A 23649-nucleotide genomic window follows, 5' to 3' on the forward strand; every position below is an offset into this window, starting at 1 on the left:
CTGCTACTGAGTATGTAGAACAATTTGAAGAGTACAGGATACGTAGCAATGCAACTGAGGATGAGCCAATTACCTTGAGTAGATTTAGGAAAGGCCTCAATTATGATCTTCAAAGAGAATTGGTGGCTCGACAAATCTCAACTCTTGATGATGCTTATATCTTAGTGCAAGATTTAGAGCTGATCCCTAGGCCCCAAAGTGGAAGGAGATTTGACAATCGCATGTTGCCTCGCAACAATTTTGATGGTCCCCAAGGTAGATACCTCCAAGGTACCCAAAATAGGCCTTATCTCAACAACAGACCCTTACACATAGAAGAAAATCCTCAGGGTAGATACCAACAAGGTCCTCAAACTAAACCCAATCCCAACAATAGGCCCTTACGCCCAGAAGACAAAGGGAAGGGTGTGGTTAGAGAGACATTTAGGCCAAATTCTAGAATCCAGTGCTTTAAGTGTCAAGGCTTTGGTCATATGGCTGCCCAATGTCCTAATAAGACTTTGTTGATTGAAGAATTGGACGGAGAGGAAGAGGTAGAAGAAGTAGTCTATGAGCCTAACATTAAAGACATTGTAGAAATAGGAGAGGATGATCCCACCCAATTAGCTTGCATTAGAGCCCTACCATCTTTTGATAACCTCAACAAAGGTAGTCTTGATACTCCTGTAATGAGTGTTGTTAGGTGTGCTCTAGCACAGTCCGAAGAAAGTGATGATTGGAAAAGAAATACTATCTTCCAAACCTTTGTCAAGTGTGGAACCACAAATTGCAAGGTTATCATTGACAGTGGAAGTTGCATTAATGCAGTTTCTTCTAAACTTGTCTCCCTCCTAGGTTTGAAGTTAGTTGCACATCCTAAGCCCTATAAGGTTTCTTGGGTAGATGATTCATCTATCACCATCAAGGATAGGTGTCTTGTTCCTATTCATATCCTCTCATACAAGGCTCAGATTTCATGTGATGTGATTCCAATGGATGTAGGACACATAATTTTGGGACGACCATGGCTCTATGATTTAGATGTCACTCTTTATGGTCGCTCAAACTCTTGTTCCTTCATGCACAATGGACAAAGGATTAAGCTTAACCCAGTCAAAACTAAGTTTGTTAGTGCAAGAAAGGCTAGAGAAGAGCCCAAAAAGCAAAGTATGAACCTCATTAGTCCAAAAGAACTTGAAAGAACTATCAATCAAGACTCCATCATCTTTGCTTTGGTTGTTAAGGAAATTGCACTAGACAACTTTGAAGAACCAAGAAAAGAAGTACGGTCAGTACTTCAAGAGTTCCAAGATGTTTTCCCTAAGGAGCTTCCAAATCAATTGCCTCCTATGCGTGATATTCAACACGCCATAGATCTTGTCCCGGGAGCAGCACTCCCAAATTTGCCCCACTATAGAATGAGCCCTCCTCAATATGATGAGATGGTTAGACAAGTGGATGAGCTCTTGCACAAAGGATTTGTGCGTGAAAGCTTAAGCCCATGTGCAGTCCCTGCACTCTTGACCCCAAAGAAAGATGGATCCTGGAGAATGTGCGTGGATAGTCGCGCAATCAATAAGATTACTGTGAAGTATCGTTTTCCTATCCCTAGGTTAGATGATATGTTTGACATGATGTCAGGAGCCACAATCTTTTCGAAGATTGATTTGAAAAGTGGATACCACCAGATTAGGATTCGCCCAGGTGATGAATGGAAGACTGCTTTTAAGACAAAGGATGGTCTATATGAGTGGCTTGTGATGCCTTTTGGGTTATCAAATGCTCCTAGTACTTTTATGAGAATGATGACACAAGTACTAAGGCCTTTCATGGGCAAATTTGTAGTAGTGTACTTTGATGACATCCTCATTTATAGTAACTCAAAAGAGCAACATTTGGACCATCTTAAACAAGTTTGTTCCACTTTGAGGAGAGAAAACTTGTATGCCAACCTAAAGAAATGCTCTTTCTTCACTGATAGTGTCATTTTCTTAGGTTTTGTGGTTTCATCTAAAGGAGTTTCTGCTGACCCACAAAAGGTCAAAGCCATAGTGGATTGGCCCGAACCCAAGAACATTCATGAGGTTCGAAGTTTTCATGGGCTTGCAACTTTCTATCGCCGCTTCATACGCGGATTTAGTACAATCATGGCACCAATCACTGATTGTATGAAGCAAGGTGAATTCCAATGGTCCAATGCTGCTAGTAAAGCATTTCAAGAAATCAAGAAGAAGATGACAGAAGCACCGGTGATGCGCCTACCAGACTTTGATAAGGTCTTTGAAGTGGAATGTGATGCATCTGGTGTAGGCATAGGAGGGGTTCTTAGCCAAGACTGTCACCCTATAGCTTACTTTAGTGAGAAATTAAATGAGGCTAAGAAGAAGTATTCAACATATGACAAAGAACTCTATGCTGTGGTACAAGCTTTAAGATATTGGAGCCATTATTTGACACCCCATGAGTTTGTCATTTATTCGGATCATGATGCTCTCCGCCACATCAATTCCCAAAAGAAATTAAATGCTCGACATGTCCCTTGGGTTGAGTTTTTGCAAAGATTCTCTTTTGTTTTGAAACATAAATCTGGTGTTGAGAATAAGGTAGCTGATGCTTTGAGTCGCCGAGTCACCTTACTTTCTGTGATGAGCACAAAAGTCATAGGGTTTGAGAAGTTGCAAGAGGAGTATGAATCTTGCCCAGATTTTGGAGAAGTGTACACTACACTTAAGACTGAGCATCTGCAGGTTGTTGATGATTTTATCCTCCGAGATGGCTACTTGTTTAAAGCCAATAAGCTTTGTATTCCCCGCACATCAGTTCGAGACTTTTTAGTTTGGGAAGTACACGCGGGAGGCCTTTCAGGACATTTTGGACGTGATAAGACAATTGAAGAGGTAGAGAGGCAGTTCTATTGGCCAAGTCTTAAGAGGGATGTTGCCAAAATAATTGGTCAATGTCGTCAATGTCAACTGGCTAAGCATTGCAAGCAAAATACTGGCCTTTACACTCCTTTACCAGTTCCATACCGTCCTTGGGAGGATATTAGCATGGACTTTATACTAGGTCTTCCCCGTACCCTTAGGAAGTTTGATTCCATCCTTGTAGTGGTAGACCGGTTCTCTAAGATGGCTCACTTTCTTCCATGCTCTAAGACTTCTGATGCATCTAAGGTAGCCAAGATTTTCTTTGATGAGATTGTTAAGTTGTATGGGTTGCCTAAATCAATTGTATCAGATAGGGATGTTAAATTCATGAGCTATTTTTGGAAGACACTTTGGCACATGATGGGAACAAAGTTGAAATTCTCCACAGCATACCATCCTCAAACTGATGGTCAAACTGAGGTTGTCAATAGGAGTCTAGGAAATCTCTTAAGGTGTCTCATAGGTGAGAATGGTAAGACTTGGGAATCTATACTCCCTGTAGCCCAATTTGCTTACAATAACTCAGTCAATAGGTCCATAGGTATGAGCCCATTTGAAGTTGTTCATGGTTATACACCTAGGAGACCTTTAGACCTTCTCCCAATGTCCTCACATGATAGGGTTTCTGTGTCTGCGGTAGAGTTTGCTAGTCACATGCATGAGCTGCATAAAGAGATCAACAAACGAATTCATGCTAGTAATCTTAAGTATAAGACTCAGGCTGATTTACATCGACGTCATTTAGACTTTGATGTAGGAGATTATGTTATGATTCGTATCAGGCCTGAACGGTATCCTTCAGGAACCGTGAAGAAACTGCAGGCCCGCAGTGCTGGCCCATTCAAGGTATTAAAGAAACTTGGACCTAATGCTTATGTGATTGATATACCTTCAGATTATGGTATTAGTTCTACTTTTAATATTGCTGATTTACTTGCTTTTAAAGGTCCAGCAGTTATTCCCTATGACCCTTTTGATGATCCTCTCTCTTCTTCTTTGGCTAATCCTGTCCCTAGCCCTACACCATCTTGTTTCCAAAAGGCACATAGAGATATTATTGATGTTATTTTGGATGAGCAGTCTCTTTTCACTAGGGATGGAACAGTTCAGCGCTTCTTGGTTCGCTGGCGAGGACGGCCTGATTCTGACTGTACATGGATCACCAGAGAGGAGCTGCAACAGCTTGATCCTGCTCTTTTGGAGGCTTACTTGGATACACTTGCTACCACCTCATCTGTACCTCCTATCACTCGCACATATGAGCGTCGACGGAGGCGCCATGCTGATCCAGTGAGCTTGTGGCTTGATGGAGTTTGTTCTGATGTCACTTGATCCTTATGAGCTTTACTCGACGGGGTCGAGTTTCTCCCACCCTAGGGGAGTTGGTGCGGACACCACATGATGACACATCTGTTGGGATTATCTTTATCACTTATGTTATCTTTATTTGGGTTTATCTTTAGTATTGGATTAGTATTTGAGATTGTTAGGATTATCGTACCAGTATTTGAGATTGTTTAGGATTTGTTTAGGAGAGTTTATCTTTATCATTATGATTCCTGGAAGCTGTATATAAAGCTCCAGACGGTTCCTTTTGTTTTTTTACAGATTATTATTATTATTGAGATTATTTTCATTGATTTGTTTGGTGGTGATTCCAAACACCTTAGGTGGGAAGCCTAAGGTTTTACGGTGGGACTAATCTAGGTGGGAAGCCTAGGTTGTCCTACATCACTTACACATGAAAGCAAAGAGCATAAAAGCAAGAGCTGTAGGCTTGTTGACTCCAAGTTGCTTAAGATTTTGCTGATCTCTCAATGGTGTAGACCAAGAATGAAACTGTTTCTGTGGCTTCCACATTTGCTTCTCATCAAGAAGGAACCAATAAAATAAGACTAATAGCATTCTTTTACTCTGATTTTGTGCTAAAGTTTAAATTTCAATAATTCCATTCACTCAAATTCTTTTCTTTGTCATCCAAATTTTACATGGGTCATTATCAAAGTTAGGGCCCATGGATTCCAGGATATAGATGTGTATTTGGTAGTGGGGCTGTGGGGTAGTATTTAAGAGCCTCCCAATCAATTGCATAGCCATGAAAAAAATATGTACATGCTATGTAATACTACCAATTACCTCACATTTGTTTCATAATTCATTTTTTCCACCATGTTGATATCTTCTAGACTTCATCCTCAAAATTTTTAGTTCAAATTCATTGTTCATAAATGAATAAATCATTTAGATTTATCATGGTATGAGGGCGGGAAAAATTGAATCCAATCATCACTAATTAAGTCTAAAAGGGATTTAATTGAACATGTGGAATGCAATAAAAACAAATATATAGAATATCAAAATAACATATATAGAACAATGCAAATTTTCATCTGCATTCAAAGAAACCCAAAAATTCATATAAGGTCCCATTTAGTAACACCATAGACACAGCAGCAAGCAACGAAACATATATTGTAGGATTCCAAGATTATATTAGCTTACCAATAAAAGCTATTGTGGCCCATTTCATTGTTGAATAACCCCCATCATTGAAATTTTTTAGTCTTACGGTGCAGGAGGCTGGCCTGACAGTGGCAGTGTCCTTCAGATTTCTCTCTCTCTATATGCTGGACCAAAAAAACTCGCTGACCCTGAGATTTCTCTCTCTTTAGCGGCTGTTCTAGAATGCATAATAACCTCTCTCTCTTTTTTTCTATTCTAAGCTAAGATGGGTTAGATTGTAAGAGATGCTATTGGTTGTTGATTAAAGAGAAGAGGTCGGTTCAATTTCTGAAGAGTAAAAATTGGTTTGCGCTTTTGGATTTTCTTTTTTCCTCTGTCTATTGGTTAGGAATGGAACATGCATACAGTAATAAAGTGGGCCGAATTGAAGATGGCAGAAAATGGTAAATTACACAACAGAGAGAGAATCTGAAAGAGGAAAATTAACAACGCTATTCTGAAATCTACAAACCATAACAGAAAATCCCAAAACATCAAAGCAAATATCTAAATCTATACCTACCCAACCAAAATACCCAAAAACTAAGTCATATTTCATACCCAGAAATAAGAAAGGGGAAAAAAATTACCGGTGGTAGTTTTGGCGATCTGATGATGGCAGGTAAATGGCTAGATCAACGGAGTTAATGAAACTTAAATTTCTCTTCCTTAATCTCAATTCCTGTGTGTGCCTGCGGTTTCGGTGTTCTGAGTCTAGCGAGGGAACGGATGGCGGCGGAAAAACTGACCATAACGGTGGAACTTAGATATTTCTCTCTTCACACCGTACGAACTCTGTCTCTCTTTGTGATTGATTGTGTATCTTTCTCAGACTCTGTCTCTCTCTTTCTGCTTTCTCCTTTCTCCGTGTAGCAATCTTTCTTTTTTAATTTTTTTTAAGCGGTTAGTTTCCTTTTTATACGGGCTCTCAAACAGTGTAGTGAAACATTATATTTTATCGCTTTTAAATGGTGTCATAACCTTACCAAATATTGTAATTTATCGCCTTTTAATTTAAACGTGGCAGCATTTTAAGGGGCTTTTTTTCCTAACGTGGCAGCATCTCCTTAAAGGTTTCTGCTATTATATATAGTATTAGATTTTTTTTTATATGATATATTATAAATAAATTGTTTAATATTGCCTCAAATTGCTAATTAGTTTTGGTTTGAGTTTCTTGATGTAGAAGGAAAAGTTTCTCTTTGGTATGGAAGACAAGGATTCTCCTTGGCATAGAAAGAAAAATATACATTATTGAATAAGTAATGAACATTCCTTATCTATTAAGGAATAAGTTTTGGAGCCTTATAAATAGACATTGTTGTAAAGGGTTTGGTGGCTTTTGGCCAAATTTCTTCCCACATAAGGAGAGGGGAAAAACTAAAATAATATGAGTGGGTTTCTTTGAAAAGTAGTTGGTAGATTATTTTAGTTGAAAGATTACCCATAGTTTTGTGTTGAAAGTTTGTTTATTCTGTGAGTGTGAGAGAGTTATTGGGTGTATTAGGGCTTTCGGATTGTGAGTTTATGTTAGTATCGTCGATAGTGGATATTTTGGTTAGTGTTGCCCGTGGACATAGGCATGTGTTAGGCTCTAAAAGTTTAGAACAATTGACAACCGTAAGCAAAAACTTGTCTAGATGTAGATTTTAGATTTTATAGGGTATATTAGACAATGCTAAGGGTGTTGTAAGTCAGAATACAGGAACAAAGGAAGCTATAGGTTCAAGAAAACAAAACTTGCCAAGTTTGATTGGTCGAGAAGAAGGCTTGACCGATTGAGACACGGATCTACAAAATTTAATTAAAGCCCAACAGTCCATTAAGCCCATCAAGTGATTAGAGTTTCAGATCTATTTCACTAAGTATTTAAAGGAAACCCTAAGACACATTTTGTAGAGACCTTGGAGCTTCTCTTTTGAGATCTAAAAGGTGTTATACCTTCTCCTTTCAAAGTCACTACCGGAAATCATTCTCAAAATATTAGAACCAGTAGATCTGAAGTTGCTGCATCACTAGTCATCAAAGGCGTTAGAGATTTAAACCTTCAAGGGTGTCTTGGAGTCATAGATTGGAGGTCTATGTAGGAGATCAAAAGTGTGAATAGGTGGTTCATGTGAGAATAAGATCCAGATCAAGGAAGTCTGTGGAGTCAGAGCCCATTTTGGTAACTGTGTTAGCTTTACTATGAATTGAAATTCTAAACTATAAATTTCAACTTGCTATAGTAAATGGTTCTCTTGGGATAGTTCCCCCAGGTTTTTTACCTTGAAATGAGTTGTTTCATTAGTTTCCCTAGGTCATCACATCTTGTCTTATTTACTTTTTTATTGTGTTTTTTATTTTGTGATGATTGTTTAACCTAAATTTGAATAGTTAACCTAAATAACTACTTGGCTAATATATTAGCTAGGTTAAACAAACCGTGTTTCCAGTGGTCTAAAATCTAACAACATAGAGTTGACAAAACCACGTTAAATATTGTTGTAAAATGTGATTATTTTATTTTATTATTATTCATGTGAATGCACTTCCGGTAGTCTCAAATCACAATAATTAATGTTGAAGCTTTCGCTATTGCACAATATAAATAAACTACACTTTTTGATTACAATGCAAAACATATGTTTCTTTTGCTTCGAGTATGTAGCAAAGCAAATATTTTCATATTATATTTATATATATACACACACATTAGTATATTTTCATATGATAGACAACTTAATTAAGAATCATATGCAAATTATACAAAATATTTTAAGCATTGGATATATATTATAAAAATTAATGAAAAAACTTATTTTAAATATATAATCATTTAATCATATGTAAAGGAAAAAAAAATAGTGTATGCCAATGATACATACATGTATACGTCCAACCAAATTCTCGTGAAAAATAAAAGAATATTCATAATATTACAATATTATTTTCTACTTCCTCTCCTTTTCCTAATTTGTCAACATTCTTTTCCTATAATATTGATTAAGGTGATGCAGAGATAATTATCAAATCATTGCTGGCCAGAGTGGTCTCTCATCTAGAGTATGGACATGTTCTTCAAGATATTCTGGTTTTAGCTTCTGTTTTTCGGGTTTGTGATTTCACCAATGTTAAGTGTTTAGGCAACACTGTTGCCCATTTTCTTGCCAGAAGTTCTAAGTTAGGCAATGAGCTATAGGTTTGGCTCGAATCCATTCCTAATGATATAGCTCCTCTTGTTATTAGAGATACTTTGTAATTTTTCATCAATGAATAAAACTTGACCTCTAGTCCTAGATTCTAAAAAAAAAAAAAAAAAAATTACTAATTAAGGTAAGCTTACACCAAAATCTTGTGGCCCCATAAGAAAGTTATGTTGATCAACATCGTTTTCCGGTGTTAACGTGTATTAGGGTATGTGGGCTTTAGGCCCACCTTATTTACTTGCATAGCACACTTACTTGTATTGCACTCATATGCCTCCTATATAAAGGCATTCATGTATATTCTTTCACTATGAAATACAATACTATTGCATTCAGTATTTCTAATATGGTATCAGAGCCATTACTCTAACTTTCTTGTGTTTTGCAGTCTTATCTTTGTTGGTATTTTCCGTTGCCTTGACTTCTTTGGTCAGTAAACCTTTTTCTGTGCTCTCTCCTGACTGCTCCACCACTGTCAAAGGTACTCAAGGTTGAATCTCCGCTGCCAGAAGTTCGATCTCCTCCACCAAGACCACTGCCTCCATCGGATTTTTCACATCAGAGCTCCAATTAGGACATAAGACATATCATCGTGTATATTTTCAATCGCTTTACACAACGCCGCTGGAGAAATCATCATTTGACCAACTATGAGCCGCCATGCACTGGTAAAAGTTTTGGCAAATTCATTCCCATGCCTCACGTGCCATCAATGTTGCTTCGATCCTATCGTCGTTGCCGCTGTCAGAATTGTCTTTCTCCAATCTACATAGTCGGAAAAGAATCGGCCTCATCGGACGTCTCACCCGCCTTCATGCGTCACCTAAAATTCTCTGCAACATCAGCTACGTGCCACATGCGCTACACACGTCGTCCTGCTACCCGCTAACGTTAGCCCTAGTTGCTCACCTGATGACGTCATCATCCAGTCAGCTTGCTTACGTCAGCCTCTGTTGGCCTTAACCGTTGACCGTTGACTTGAACGTGCGTTGACCGTTGACTTTTTATAGTCCAAGTGTTCCTTACCTAGTTTTTTGCATAGATTTCATTTTTGTAGTCCATTTTTGCATATTTTGCTTCTAAATGAAGAATAAGGACAAGTCTTCTTCTTGTTGCAGTAATTGTCGCCGACAATTTAACAAACGTTTTTGCAATTTTTGCAAACATTTTGGCCACAATATTGAGACTTGCTATCATTGCAACAAATCAGCCATTTCAATTTCTACTGCTACTATTGCTAACACAAAGAGTGTCCAACCAATGGCTCTCATCTCTACACAATCTAAGTCTTCAGGACACACTTTCACCATGTCCACAGATGACCTTAAAAACATCATCGCTAATGTCATTCGTATGGTTGGTAATGCATCTTACTCCTCTTCTCTCTCAGCTTTATCTGGTATATCTCCTTCCTCTTGGCTAATGGATTTTGCTTGCTGCAATCACATGACACCTTACTCGTCCTTATTTTCGAAACTTAAACCTGCACCACATCCTCTTAATATTCGTATAGCAAATGGTTCCACAATGTTTGGTCATAATATAGGTTTCGTTTCGACATCTAACCTCTTGGTTCCTGGGGTCTTTAATGTTTCTGACCTTTCTTACAATTTATTTTTTGTGGAACAATTAGCTGAGTTGGGTTATCGCATTATCTTTGATTATTCTGGGTGTATTATGCAGGATCCGTGGATGGGACAAGAGTTTGGGACCGGTCCCAAAGTTGGGCGTATGTTTCTCGAGAACAACCTTCGTCTTCCACTTGTTGCTCTTGTTTTTGTTGCTGCAGTTGCTGCAGTTTCTTCTATTCCTTCCCTTGCACTTTGGCATGCTTGAATTGGTCACGCATATTCCTCTTTGGTAAAACACTTGGCTTCTAGAGGTTTGTTAGGCTCAATGTCCACAAAAAATTTGGATTATGTTTCATGTCAGTTAGGAAAACAACCAGCTTTGTCTTTCAATACTAGTGAATCAATGTCCATTGATATCTTTGACCTAATTCATTCTGATGTCTGGGGGCTGTTCTCTGTCTCTAGTATTGGTGGATCTTGATAGTTTGTTGTCTTTGTTGATGATTATTCCCACTATAGTTTGATTTTTCATATGAAACATCGATCTGAATTATCGCAAGTATATTCTAATTTTGCAAAAATGGTTGAAACTCTATTTTCCAAACGTATCAAAAATTTTCGATCTGATAATGCTCTTGAGTACACTCAATATGCTTTCTAAGCTATTTTGCATTCCTATGGCACTGTTTATCAACTAACTTGTCTAGGTACCTCTTAGCAAAATAGTAGATTCGAATGAAAATTTCGTCATATTCTTGACACTGTTCGTGCTCTCCTTCTCTCTGCCAAAGTTCCTGCTATTTTTTGGAATGAAGCTGCTTTTTATGCTATTCATGTTATTAATCGCATTCCAAGTCCTGTTATCCAAAATCAAACTCCATATGAGAGCCTTTTTGGGTCACTTCCAGACTATCACCACCTTCGCTCTTTCGATTCTGCTTATTTCTTTCTTCTTCAACCATATGAGTATAACAAACTTGAGCCTTGTTCAAGGTTTTGTTGTTTTCTTGGCTATGGTGAAACTCAAAATGGGTATCGATGTTATGATCCTATCTCTCATCGTCTTCGTATCTCCCGTAATATTGTCTTTTGGGAACATCGCTCCTTTGTCGAGCTCTCTCACTTCCGTGCCTCCCTATCTTCCTCCTTTGTCTTAGATCCTTTTCCAGATAAGGTACATATTCCTTCTTTAGCTGCTCCTGATCCTCCTGTAGTTGCTCATGATTCTCCTATAGACTATTTTGTCCAATCACTAGATACATTTGATCCCTTTCCTAGTTCACTCTTTAATGAACAGGTGGAAGATAAGCTACCCAACCTTGAGCTTAGGTCCCCTACTCCTACTCCGCTTGAAAATCTTGCATAAGACATTCCACCTCGTCACTCCATTCGGGTAAGATCCATTCTTATATATTTATTTGACTATCATTGTTACACTACCCTTGCTACACTGCACGAGCCTCACACCTATTGTAAGGCTTCCACTGACCTTTTATGGCAAATTGCAAAGAAAGAGGAACTTGGTGCATTATCTAAAAACCATACTTGGGATTTGGTAACTCTCCCCCTTGAGAAATCTATGGTTGGTTGTAAGTGGATCTACAAGATTAAGACTTGCTCTGATGGGTCCATTGAGCACTACAAAGCTCGTCTTGTTGCAAAAGGTTTCACACAGGAGTATGAGATTGATTATGAAGAGACCTTTGCTCTGGTTGCTCATGTCTCATCTGTTCGTGTCCTCTTAGTTGTTGCTGCTGCTAGTAAATGAGACATTTTTCAGATGAATGTCAAAAATGCATTCCTTAATGGGGATTTAATTGAAGAAGATTATATACAACTTCCTCCTAGTCTCTTTGTTGAATCAAACAACGTTTGTCACCTTCGATGTGCACTTTACGACCCTAAACAAGCTCCACGAGCTTGGTTTGCCAAATTCAGCTCTACCATCTCTTGCTTGGGTTACATGGCCAATCATTATGATTCTGCCTTATTTCTTCATCGCACCGACAAAGGCACTATTTTACTTCTCCTGTATGTGGATGATATGATCATAACTGGTGATGACCTCAGTGGCATTCAAGAACTCAAGAATTTTCTCAGTCAGCACTTTAAGATGAAAGATCTTGGGCTACTTCTTGGGTCTTGAAATCACTCATTCTATAGATGAACTTTATATTACTCAAGCCAAGATGCCTCTAAACTCTTGTCTCTAGCTGGATTCACTGTTAACATGACTGTTGACACTTCAGTTGAGCTTAATACGCATTTGACTCCCTCAAGGGGAAAATCATTGTTTAATCCCTCTCATTACAGACGCTTAGTTGGCAACCTAGTTTATCTCATTGTCACTTGTCCATACATTTCCTATGCTATTCACTAGGTGAGCTAGTATTTTTCTGCTCCATGATCGATTCACCATACTGCTATTCTACGCATTCTTTGATACCTAAGGGCACTCTCTTCCATGGTCTTTTCTACTCTACTCAGTCTCCTTTTGTGACAACCGAGTGCCATTCATATTACTCACAATGATGTTTTCCATGAATGGACTAAACACATCGAGATCGATTGTCATTTTATCCGTAATCATCTTGTCCATGGTGCTCTTAGTCTCCTTTAAAGATCAACTTGTAGATATCTTCACCAAGTCACATCCTAAGGGATGCCTTCGTACATTGGTTGACAACCTTAAGTTGGTCTCATATCCACTTTGAGTTTGAGGGGGGTTGTTAACGTGTATTAGGGTATGTGGGCTTTAGGCCCACCTTGTTTACTTGTATAACACACTTACTTGTATTGCACTCATATGCCTCCTATACAAAAGCACTCATGTATATTTTTTCACTATGAAATACAATACTATTGCATTCAGTATTTCTAACATCCGGATATAAGGTTTATCATGTGTCCTAAATCCCAAAACTAAATGAATATGTCAAAAATTAAAAATAAAATTACATCCAACCATATTTTCATAGAAGTAAAGAATATTTATAGTATCGACAAATTAGTTTCTGTTTCCTCTCCTTTTCTTAATTGGAAAACATTCTCTCTCCTGAAAATATTGATTAAGACCAAGCTTTTTAAAAATAATAATAATAATAAATAAAATGGGTAAGGGTTGGATCTAGTATTCATTTTACACTTGACCCAATCCAATTCCAAATAAAATTTACAATATCACAATATTCATTTTCAGTTTCCGCTTTCCTTTTCATATTCACAAAATTTTATGTCTATATTCTATACTGCTAATTAAAACTAATGATGTTTAGTATAATAAGGTAACTTAAAACAAAATTATATTTTGCCTTATTAGAAAACCCTCAATCGATTAACAAAAGATAACGAATTCAAAACCGAGCTTCATTGTTTTTTTTTATTCATCAGACATCCAATACAAACAAAGCAAACATTTTGCTAACTCAGAAAACTTTATCGAAACACTCCTTCAAAAATGCCGTAGATTTGTTTTCTTGAACTTTCATACACACCTTTTAAAATACATTATCTTTCTTAGAAATGTGGTTTATTAACAACCATCCACACTATATATTTTTGTGTAGTTTTTTATTTTTAATTTATTAATTTTTTTATTTTTTATTTATTTTTTATAAATGTATAGAAAGAAAAACAAAAGGAAAACAAACCACGCACAAACCAGCAACCGAGTGCTTTTCCGTTACCAACTTCATCCATATCATCATTATCGTCATCCTTGACATTTGCTTCCCCGTCAATCCTGTTTCTGATTTGTTGAATAAATATTTTCAAATTTTCTTATAATTTTAAATAAAGTTTGATCTCATCGCTGAGATTTTAATAAACTGTGATATTTATTTAATTACATATGATTTTTTATTTACAAAACTGTTAACTAATAGAAACTATTACTCCAACTTTAAAGCTAATAAAATTGAAATTGAGAAGTATATATATTTTTGAAGTCTTTTAGTTACTATTAATACAGTAATGATAAAAGTTGTAGTATATGTGGCAATTACTTTGGATATCTACATGATAAAATTATGGCTTCTAGGACCCAACTTTTATTATGTGATGATGACTATTGGGTCATTTGCATTTTTCCTCCCTTAACTATTAAGTCATTTCCTATAAATATATATATAAAAATATATATATATATATATATATATATATTTAAGTCATTTGTAATCCCCCCACAAAGGTATTTTAGTCATTTTCCTATAAAATATAAAAATGAGTCAAAATATTAAGTTGGATCTTAATAGCAAAGTCAATGGCAGGGGGATATTTGCTTATTTGTAAGAGTTAAGAGGAGAATTTTGTTCGATTTTATATTATTTAAGGGGAGACCTATGAATAACCCAATAGATAAAAAATAATGTGCTGTCAATTAATAGAGACCTTGTATGAAAATCAATAATAAACTACTACCTCAAACAGTTGTTAGATTATTATATATGTGGGTACTCTATTAAAAAAATTATAATTTCAAAGTTTTAAATTAATTTTACCTTAATAATTAGTGGGTCTCTTTTTTAAAATATACTATGTTCTAGTATCGAAAATAGTGGCTCTGTGGCTGCATTCAACCTATATTATACAAGATTCCAATTCTGTGGGGAACACCATGTCTGATTAGAATATAGGAAAGGATCGAAAATAAATAAACAAATAATAAATAAATCTCTTTATGTTTATGACTGACTCTAAAAAGTAAAAAAGCAAGCACCAGGTATTCCACTCGGAGCATGGGACAAAACACATGCTATGAATTGGATTTGTAAACTAGTGTACTGTACCCCTCGATCAACTTCTCGAGCACTCACAACTATCAAATAGAGCTAATTAATTGGGATGGAAAAATTGAAAAAGAAAAAGTGGGTAGCTTGATCAAATAATTCAATAATATTTTATTTACCTCTATACTAATTGCTGGAAACAAAAAGAGCTTTTCTTCCTCTCATTTATTTATTTACCCTCAATTGGTTGCAGTGAATGATCTCTTGCTCCCATGAGGAATCTCTCGATGCTCACACCTATCGTTTCCATGTTCTGCTTATTATTCCTTCTTTATCAAATCACACTAGTAGCTTCTTCCACACCTCCTCGTTATGTCCCTGTTGATGATATTACCCTGGACTGTGGCAGTGCCACTTCAGGCAAGTCGAAGGGTATGGATGGCCGCGACTGGACTGGAGACTTTCAGTCCAAGTTTTTTCCCAAAGAAGAACTTAATCGCAAATCTAACACCTCTCGATCCCCAAAAGAAGGCATCATCCCCTTCACCACTGCTCGTATTAAATGTTGGTGGGAACTTGTGATTAGAAGATGATTTTAGAGAAAACTAGAAGAACACAAAGTGAGGGAAAACTTTCTTTACTCTGAAAATTGAGAAAATGAAAAACTGCTCTACAATGTACATGCTCTGCGTTTATGTACGACCAAAACAGAGTAACTAACTCTATAAAGAAAAGGCGGGAAACTAACCAATTATCCACTAAACACGGAACCAATAAGCTTATGACAAGTGTCCTAATCCTAACTGAATACAATCATTCTCACGTGATACTCACATGCCTCACTTAATTTCTCAAGACTACAAGCAGTTTGCTTAACTGTTTAATCCAAAACGCTACCGTTTCATTACAAGCCTTCTTTCTTCCTTTAAAGCTTTTGTTGTCGTTTAGTCCTTTCTTGTGCTCCAGCTTCACTGACTTCATGTCATTTCGTTCCTTTTTCAATTCCTTGCACTTACTGAGTCTTACCTTGCTTGAACCTGAACCATTCTTGATAAATTTCTTCTCATCCCTTTTCTTAACATGATAGCACCAATTGAGGACACGGGCTTCTTCAGAGGATGGTACCCAGATGGAGAGTATTTCTTGTCTGAAGGCATGATTTATTTCAATGTATCATTCATACCCAAATACACAGAATGGAAAATTTAACGTGGAATTTATTCGTTGATTCGGGATTTATATATCTGATAAGGTTCCATTTCTGTGAAATAAATTCCTTTGGCAACAAGCAATTCAGTATCTAACATAGAGAATCAGTTAGCTGAAGAAAACGCTAATATAAGTTTATGGCCCGGCCTTGGTGGCACTCACATACTAGTTTATCGGGACTACGTAGTACGGATTTGATAGGGGTAAATCTCAGGGCAGATGGATTGACTTAACGAGGTCAGACTTTTGAGACGAGGTAACCAAAAGAGACGGTATAGTTAGTATAACAAAGCTGGTAGATGGATCTGTGACCTAGACAGAAGGATAAGGAAATGGACAGATACTTTTAAGTGAACGGATAAAAAGGAGACGGTTTGGTGAAGCCATGTGTCACCCTAATGGTATCTATATGGCACCCACGTGGCATGGGTTGTCTCCAAGGATTTTGGTATGGAAATATCTTGTGCTCCACACCCCACCATAATTATAGGCATCCCTCTAAGGAAATAATCCCATAAATTGCAAATATTGATGAAGATCTTCCTTACAAGAAAATACCCTCTCCACCAAGAAATTAAGGTCGGCCTTACATTACTATAAAAACCTCAAAACCTTCATAAATCAAGATAAGCATAATTTTCCCAGCTCTAGCACTCTAGAATTGTAGAAATTCTCTCTAACTTAACTTTCGAAGGGTATTTGGCCAATACCACACCGGTATTCTCTGTAAAGTCTTTCTTTGTTTCCGTTTCATAGGATTTGTCTAGGGTATGTGAGGACTATGCGGCTCACTGATGATTTTTGGCATCATCAATTGGCGCCGTCTGTGGAAAACGACTCTCGTAGTAAAAACCATACTACCACTTCCCAAACAAAGAGTTGTATGGTATTCACTTGCTCGATAGCAACCAACAACAATAACGGAGATGAACCATGCATTACTGCCCTTGAAAGACAGGTACAGACCTTAGCTGTGGCTGTCGAACACCATACTAAGAAAAACCACAACTTGGAGGAACAACTATGCCAAAGGGATGCTAGGCCCAACAGTCACGGAGAGGAGCAAGAGGGCATTAGCGCCGAAAGAAGGGACCAAGAAGGATCAGAAGGCAACATTGCCTCGAGCAAACAAGAGTGACAAGATGCTAGCCGTCCATCCGTCGCAGATATGGCACCGTCGCATATGATTGCTGAGATGCAGATGATGAAGGAAATGATGGACTTCATGATGAACACCCTCAAGGGGCGTATGTCAAACGACCTTGACAAGCTGGTCCACTGGACAGACTTGCCATTTATAGTGCTTGTCACTTTGTGCCCCCTTCTTGTGAAGTTCTACATGCCGCAGATAGAAGCCTATGACAAGCTAAAGGATCCCTTGGACCACTTAGAATCGTTCAAAACCCTCATGCACTTACAAGGATTTCTGGACGAGATTATATGCCGGGCCTTCCCAACTATATTGAAAGGTCCTGCTAGGATAAGGTTTAGCAAATTGATGCCGAACTCCATGGGTACCTTCAAAGAGCTAAGTGCGCAATTTGCATCACACTTCATAGGGGGCACAGGTATAAGAAATCCATTGCGTGCCTGACAAGCATCAAGCAAAGAGAAGATGAGACATTGAGGTCCTACATAACATGTTTCAACAAAGAAGCTCTTTCAATAGACGAAACTAATGACAAGATATTTGTTGTTGCATTTACCAGCGGTCTGTGGAAGGGGAAGTTTTTGTTCTTCTTATATAAGAATGACCCAAAGATCATGTCAGATGTGCTTTATCAAGCTACTAAGTACATGAACGTGGACGACGCGCTACTAGCCCTAGAGGAGAAACCCAAGAAGAGGGAAAAGCAAGAAGATGAATGGCAGGAAAGGGGACGGAAGATGGCTAGAACTGGAGACTAACGGGAGGATAGGCGTTCCAAACCCCCCACTAGAAGGTTCACTAATTTCACCCTACTGACTGCCCTAATTGATCAAGTGTTGATGTAGATCAAGAATGATACGACCTTGACGTGACCTGGCAAGCTGAAAGGAAACCCCAATAAGAGGTCTTGAGACAAGTATTGTCGTTTTCATTGGGATCACGGTCACGACACATCTGAGTGCTATAACTTGAAGCAGCAGATTGAAGCCCTAATCAGACAAGGGAAATTGCAACGGTTCGTCAGTAAGGAAAGGGCAGACCCACCATAAAAGCAGGTTGTAAGAAGGGATAACGAATGTTCTAGGCCATCCCTAGGAGACATAAGGATGATTGTAGGGGGCACCATAGCTCCCGGTTCATCTAGAAAGGCACGTAAGACTTACCTAAGGATGGTTCAGAGCGTCTAGCTAACGGGTTTTGTTCCAAAGATAGCGCGGGTCGACAACCCCAAAATTGGGTTCTCGGAGGAAGATGCTCAACGTCTCCACCACTCACACGATGATGCACTCGTTGTTAGCATACGAGTAGGGGATTACAACACTCATCGGGTCCTATTTGATAATGGAAGCTCTGCTAATATCCTCTATTACCGAGCATTCCAGCAGATGAGGATCGAGAGAGAACGGCTCGTATCGACCAATGCACTGCTTGTCGGGTTCGGAGGAACAAGAGTATACCCCCTCGGTGCAGTTACATTGCCCATGATGGTTGGGGATTACCCTCAACAAATTACCAAAGATGTTACATTCCTTGTCGTCAACTGTGCGTCTGCTTACAACGCCATACTAGGCCGTCCTACCCTCAATTTGTGGAAAGTCGTAACTTTGACCTATCACCTGATGATCAAGTTCCCCACTAAGTACAGAGTAGGAGAGGTATGGGGAGACCAAGTGGCAGCACACGAGTGCTACATAGCAATGTTAGAAATGGACGACCACTTGCAGACTATGAGCATAGAAGAGCAATAGAACACTTACTCAAGTTTTGAGGCATCTAAGAACTTTTTCACTATCAAAGCAGGTTCGTTCACCTTACTTAGGAACTTCAGTGCTTCTGCTCTTGCTGATTCTTTTCAGTTAAAATCCTTTGTCAAAGAGTTATGGGTCAACATTGAAGAGAATCAAAAATTGAACTTAACCTTCATCCCTTTTTAACTACTACTATTAATTTTTATGCTTTCATTAATGGAATTTAGATTGTCTCCATGCCTAAAGACCTGTACTACAGTCCAAAAGGTACGCCTGATGAGAAAGTGCCTCGTAATGTTGACGGACGTACTGAGTTCTACATAAACTACACCAGCACACTCGAGAAGGTTTTTCGATTAAATGTTGGTGGAAGCTCGATAGCACCAATTGAGGAAACGAGCTTCTTCAGAGGATGGTACCCAGATGAGAGTATTTCTTATCTGAAGGCATGATTTATTTTAATGAATCATTCATACCCAAATACATAGAAATACCAAATTACACAGCACCTGATGAGGTCTATGGGACTGCAAGATCAATGGGTAGACAACTATGCTTATAGGCGTAATACCTATTCACAAGATGGAAAATTTAACGTGGAATTTATTCGTTGATTCGAGATTTATATATCTGATAAGGCTTCATTTCTGTGAAATAAATTACTTTGGCAATAACCAATCTAGTATCTATATAGAGAATCAGTTAGCTAAAGAAAACTCTAATATAAGTTTATGGACCGGCCTTGGTGGCACTATCATACCAGCTATGAAGCACGGGTGCGTTTTGGGACTTAGGTGCGGGCGTGGGACTTGGCAATTTTTGAAAAAGTAAGGTGTGGGTGCGGCGGGACTTGACGATTAAAAAATTATTAAAAATATTTTTATTTATATTTTCTATATATTTTTACTATTAAAATATTCTTAAACCTTGATTCACAAAACAAAGAAAGAAGAAGGCAAGAAACACATCTGAGGTCAGAATTTCGGCTTCTCCAGTGAGTTTCAAGGCCGATTTCGGCCTGTTTCAGCCGTATTGGTCGCCGGCTAATATGACCCGATATGGCCGATACGGCCAGATTCTGGCAGAATCAGCCTAGTTCGGCACGAATTGAAGTCGATTCGGCGTGAATCTAGCCGCGTCGGCATGAATCAAGCTTAGTCGGTGTGAATCCGAGGGGGAAAAAAAAAAAAAAAAAAAAACTTAGACGCGGCACCAACGCGCGGTCAACTGCGTCAGATGCCGCATCTCACATCGGACTCGGGTGCGGCACCCTCTCAGCCGCGTCCATGCTTTCCAGCATACCAGTTTATTGGGACTATATAGTACGGATCAAAAAGAAGGAGATATAGACAATGCATGGGACCTTTATTTCGCTAGTCCCTAAATATAATTCCAATGTCATTTTAATCGGAATCGAAGTTTTCAAATTGAGCGATCATGATGGCAATCTTGCTAAACCCAATTCACTTTCGGCATTTCATCTACCAAAGTTCAAGACAACGAAAAGAATATTCATTGCCATTGGGATTGGTACGGATATCTTTGCTCTTTTCTTTCTTATAGTGTGTGTGGTTTTTGGGAAACAGAGGAAGACCAAACGCTATGCCTCTAATTATCCACTATCAAGTTGCTGCAGCTAGTTCAGGCTCAACTTATACAAAAGAAAGCAAACAGGGAAAATGACTAGGAATGTCAACAGGTCGGGTTGGGGCCGGGTTTTTTAATACCCGGACCTGACCCATGGGCCAAGACCTGTGACTCGGACCTGGCCCGATTATTAAACGGATTTCTTTTTTCCAGGGCCCAGACCTACCCCGTTGGGCCATGCCACTTCAGGGCCCATTCCATTGCCCAATTAAAAAAAAAAAAAATGTTTACCTAATACTGATTTTCTCAGCAACCAAAGAGTAGGGAACACTCAAGAAAATCCAAATTTGAACATATTGGAAACCCATTTTTTTCATTACAAAATTTTTCCACATCAAAAGTAAAAACAAGAATTAACATATACAAAATCAAATCAAACAAGCCGAACCTATTCAACAAAAATAACACTTAAACTAGAAAATACAAATTTGATTCTTTGAACAAAATGAATGATTTTTAGTGCAAAAGCTTGAGTTCACAACGAGGTGAGAAAGATGAGAGAGTTGTGGCCTTGTGAGGGTGAGGAGGGTTCGGTGAGGTGAGGTCCATGAGGAGAGGTGCTTGATCTCTTAAGGTGCTTGTCGACAAGGTTGCTTGAGGGAGAGTAGTGATACTGACAGAGCTTGGGACGGCGGTGAAAGTTGGACCAGCGGTGAGAGGTTGGGTAGTTGGCCGAAGGTGAGATTGAGAGTGAGTGAGATTGTGATTTGTGAGTGAGAGAGTGAGATTGTGTGAGTGAGACTGAAGAGAATAGAGATGAGAGAGGCGGGCTGTGGCTTGTGTGAGCTGAAATGAAATGACAATGAGGAATAGAAATTTTAGGGTTTATAACAAAATATATATATATATATTTATTTATATATGGGTATTTTAGTAATTATAAATTATATATAATCGGGTCGGGTCTGGATTCAGGCCAGGTTTTTACAAAAACCCGAACCCAGTTCAGATTTTTTTAAAATAAAAACCCAAACCCGACCCTATTCCTTATAGAGCCAGGTAAAACCCAGCTCATTAGGGTTGGGCCGGGTACCCGCAGGTCGGGTAGAAATTGCCATCCCTAAAAATGGCTTCCTTAATGAGGAAAGAACAGTGCCATTACTTTTCACTTGCTGAGATCAAAATTGCAACCAACAACTTCCGTAAAGATCTAATTATAGGAGTAGGCGGCTTTGGTAATTTATATAAGGGTCAAATTGATGGTGAGGAAACCATGACTATGGCAATCAAGCACTTGAACCCTGAGTCACTACAAGGTGCCCATGAGTTCCGAACTGAGATTGAGATGCTCTCTCAACTTCGATACATTCACCTCGTCTCTCTTATCGGATACTCCAACGAGAAGGGTGAGATGATCCTTGTCTATGAAAACATGACCAACGGGACACTCCGTGAACACCTCTACGGCACCAACAATGATCCACTCCCATGGAAAAAGTGGCTCGATATATGCATTGGAGCAGCACAGGGATTACACTACCTTCACAGGGGTGTGAAGCATACTATTATCCACCAAGACGTGAAGACCACCAACATTTTATTAGACGAGAAATGCGTTGCCAAGGTTTCAGATTGCGGATTGTCCAAAATGGATCAAAATAATTCTGCAGTTAGTACCATGGTTAAAGGTACTTGGGGCTGTTTGGATCCGGAATACGCACGTTTTCAAAAGCTTTCAGACAAGTCTGATGTATACTCATTTGGTGTGGTGTTGTTGGAGGTATTATGTGCCTGAAAGGCACTAAATCAAAAACTAGAGGAAGAAGAATGGAACCTAGCCCATTGGGCTCGGAAGTGCATTGAGAGAGGGACAATCAATGAAATCATTGATCCATATTTGAAGGGGAAGATAGCTCCACTGTGTTTCAAAGTGTTCATACAGATTTCAGAGAGTTGCACACGAGATCAAGGCATCCAACGGCCCACAATGGGTGATGTGGTGGAAAAGCTCAAGCTCAAATGGAATACATTATTTTTGAGGTTAAATGCTAGACTTGCCTAATTAATTTCTTAGTTAGCAATTTCTAATAGGTAGCTAGATACATCAAGCTTTATGCTTATTATGATAGGTTTGCTTGGTATTGTTTAGGTTCTAGCTAATTTCATTTGGAGTTTAGAAAATTAGGCATTTGCAGGTTGCTAGGTAAGTAGCTTTTAATGGGATTTTTGGAAAATAACTAAATTGTATAAACATTGTTTTGGGTCAACACATTTTGGAAAATTAATGGTGGAACTATGTTTTTCTAAAAAGTGTTGTGTTGTAACCCTACTATATATGATTATATATGAAAGTGCATATTCTTATTGCATATGGGGAATTGCATGATTTGTTAGCATAGAAAAGACTAGCATCTGTGATTAAATTCGTGAGAATGCGTTTTATGGAATTATTGTATTATTTGCAAAAATATAAAGACGCTTTATCTTGACCTATGTTATTTGGGAAACTAATACAAAATCTTTTTAACAACAAATGAGTTGAAGGCTTTGAGAACCTTGTGAATATCTTGGGCATTCAAATGTTTTATGAAACTACTTGGAAGTGAATTATGTATTTTGAATTAAAGGTAATTTGTGAGCTCTTTATGTTCTACCCACGTGCTGTGACATGTGATTACTTGGTGATTACTTAGCTAGATACTATAGTCTGTGTGACATTGGTATCTTAGCACCCGTCTTTGTGATGGTTATTGAGTTCTGTCTTTGTGATGGCAATGAGTTCCGTCTTTGTGACAGCATATTAGTTTCGTCTTTGTGACGGCATATTTAGTTCCAGTTGTGTGTCAGCGATGAGTTCCGTCTTTATGACAGCAGATTAGTTCCATCTTTGTGACGGCATTATCATGTGGCCTTGGGTATGGAATTGTATTGTTATTGCTCACAAATTATAGTATGTGGTTTCATGAGAGCATTTTGAGAAGTTTTGTGCCATGTCATTTTATTCATTCTTGTCATATTCTTTTTGGAAATGGTTTTGTAGAAATTATTTGGAAATTCCCAA

The 23649-nt window shown here is 38.3% G+C and overlaps 1 pseudogene; it reads left to right on the forward strand.

Annotated features, from left to right (window-relative positions):
* Positions 1-15118: 15118 nt before the first annotated feature.
* Positions 15119-22650, forward strand: LOC115972834 (annotated as a pseudogene).
* Positions 22651-23649: the final 999 nt, after the last annotated feature.

This window comes from Quercus lobata, unplaced genomic scaffold (genome assembly GCF_001633185.2).
Source record: "Quercus lobata isolate SW786 unplaced genomic scaffold, ValleyOak3.0 Primary Assembly Scq3eQI_53, whole genome shotgun sequence".
NCBI lineage: Eukaryota > Viridiplantae > Streptophyta > Magnoliopsida > Fagales > Fagaceae > Quercus > Quercus lobata.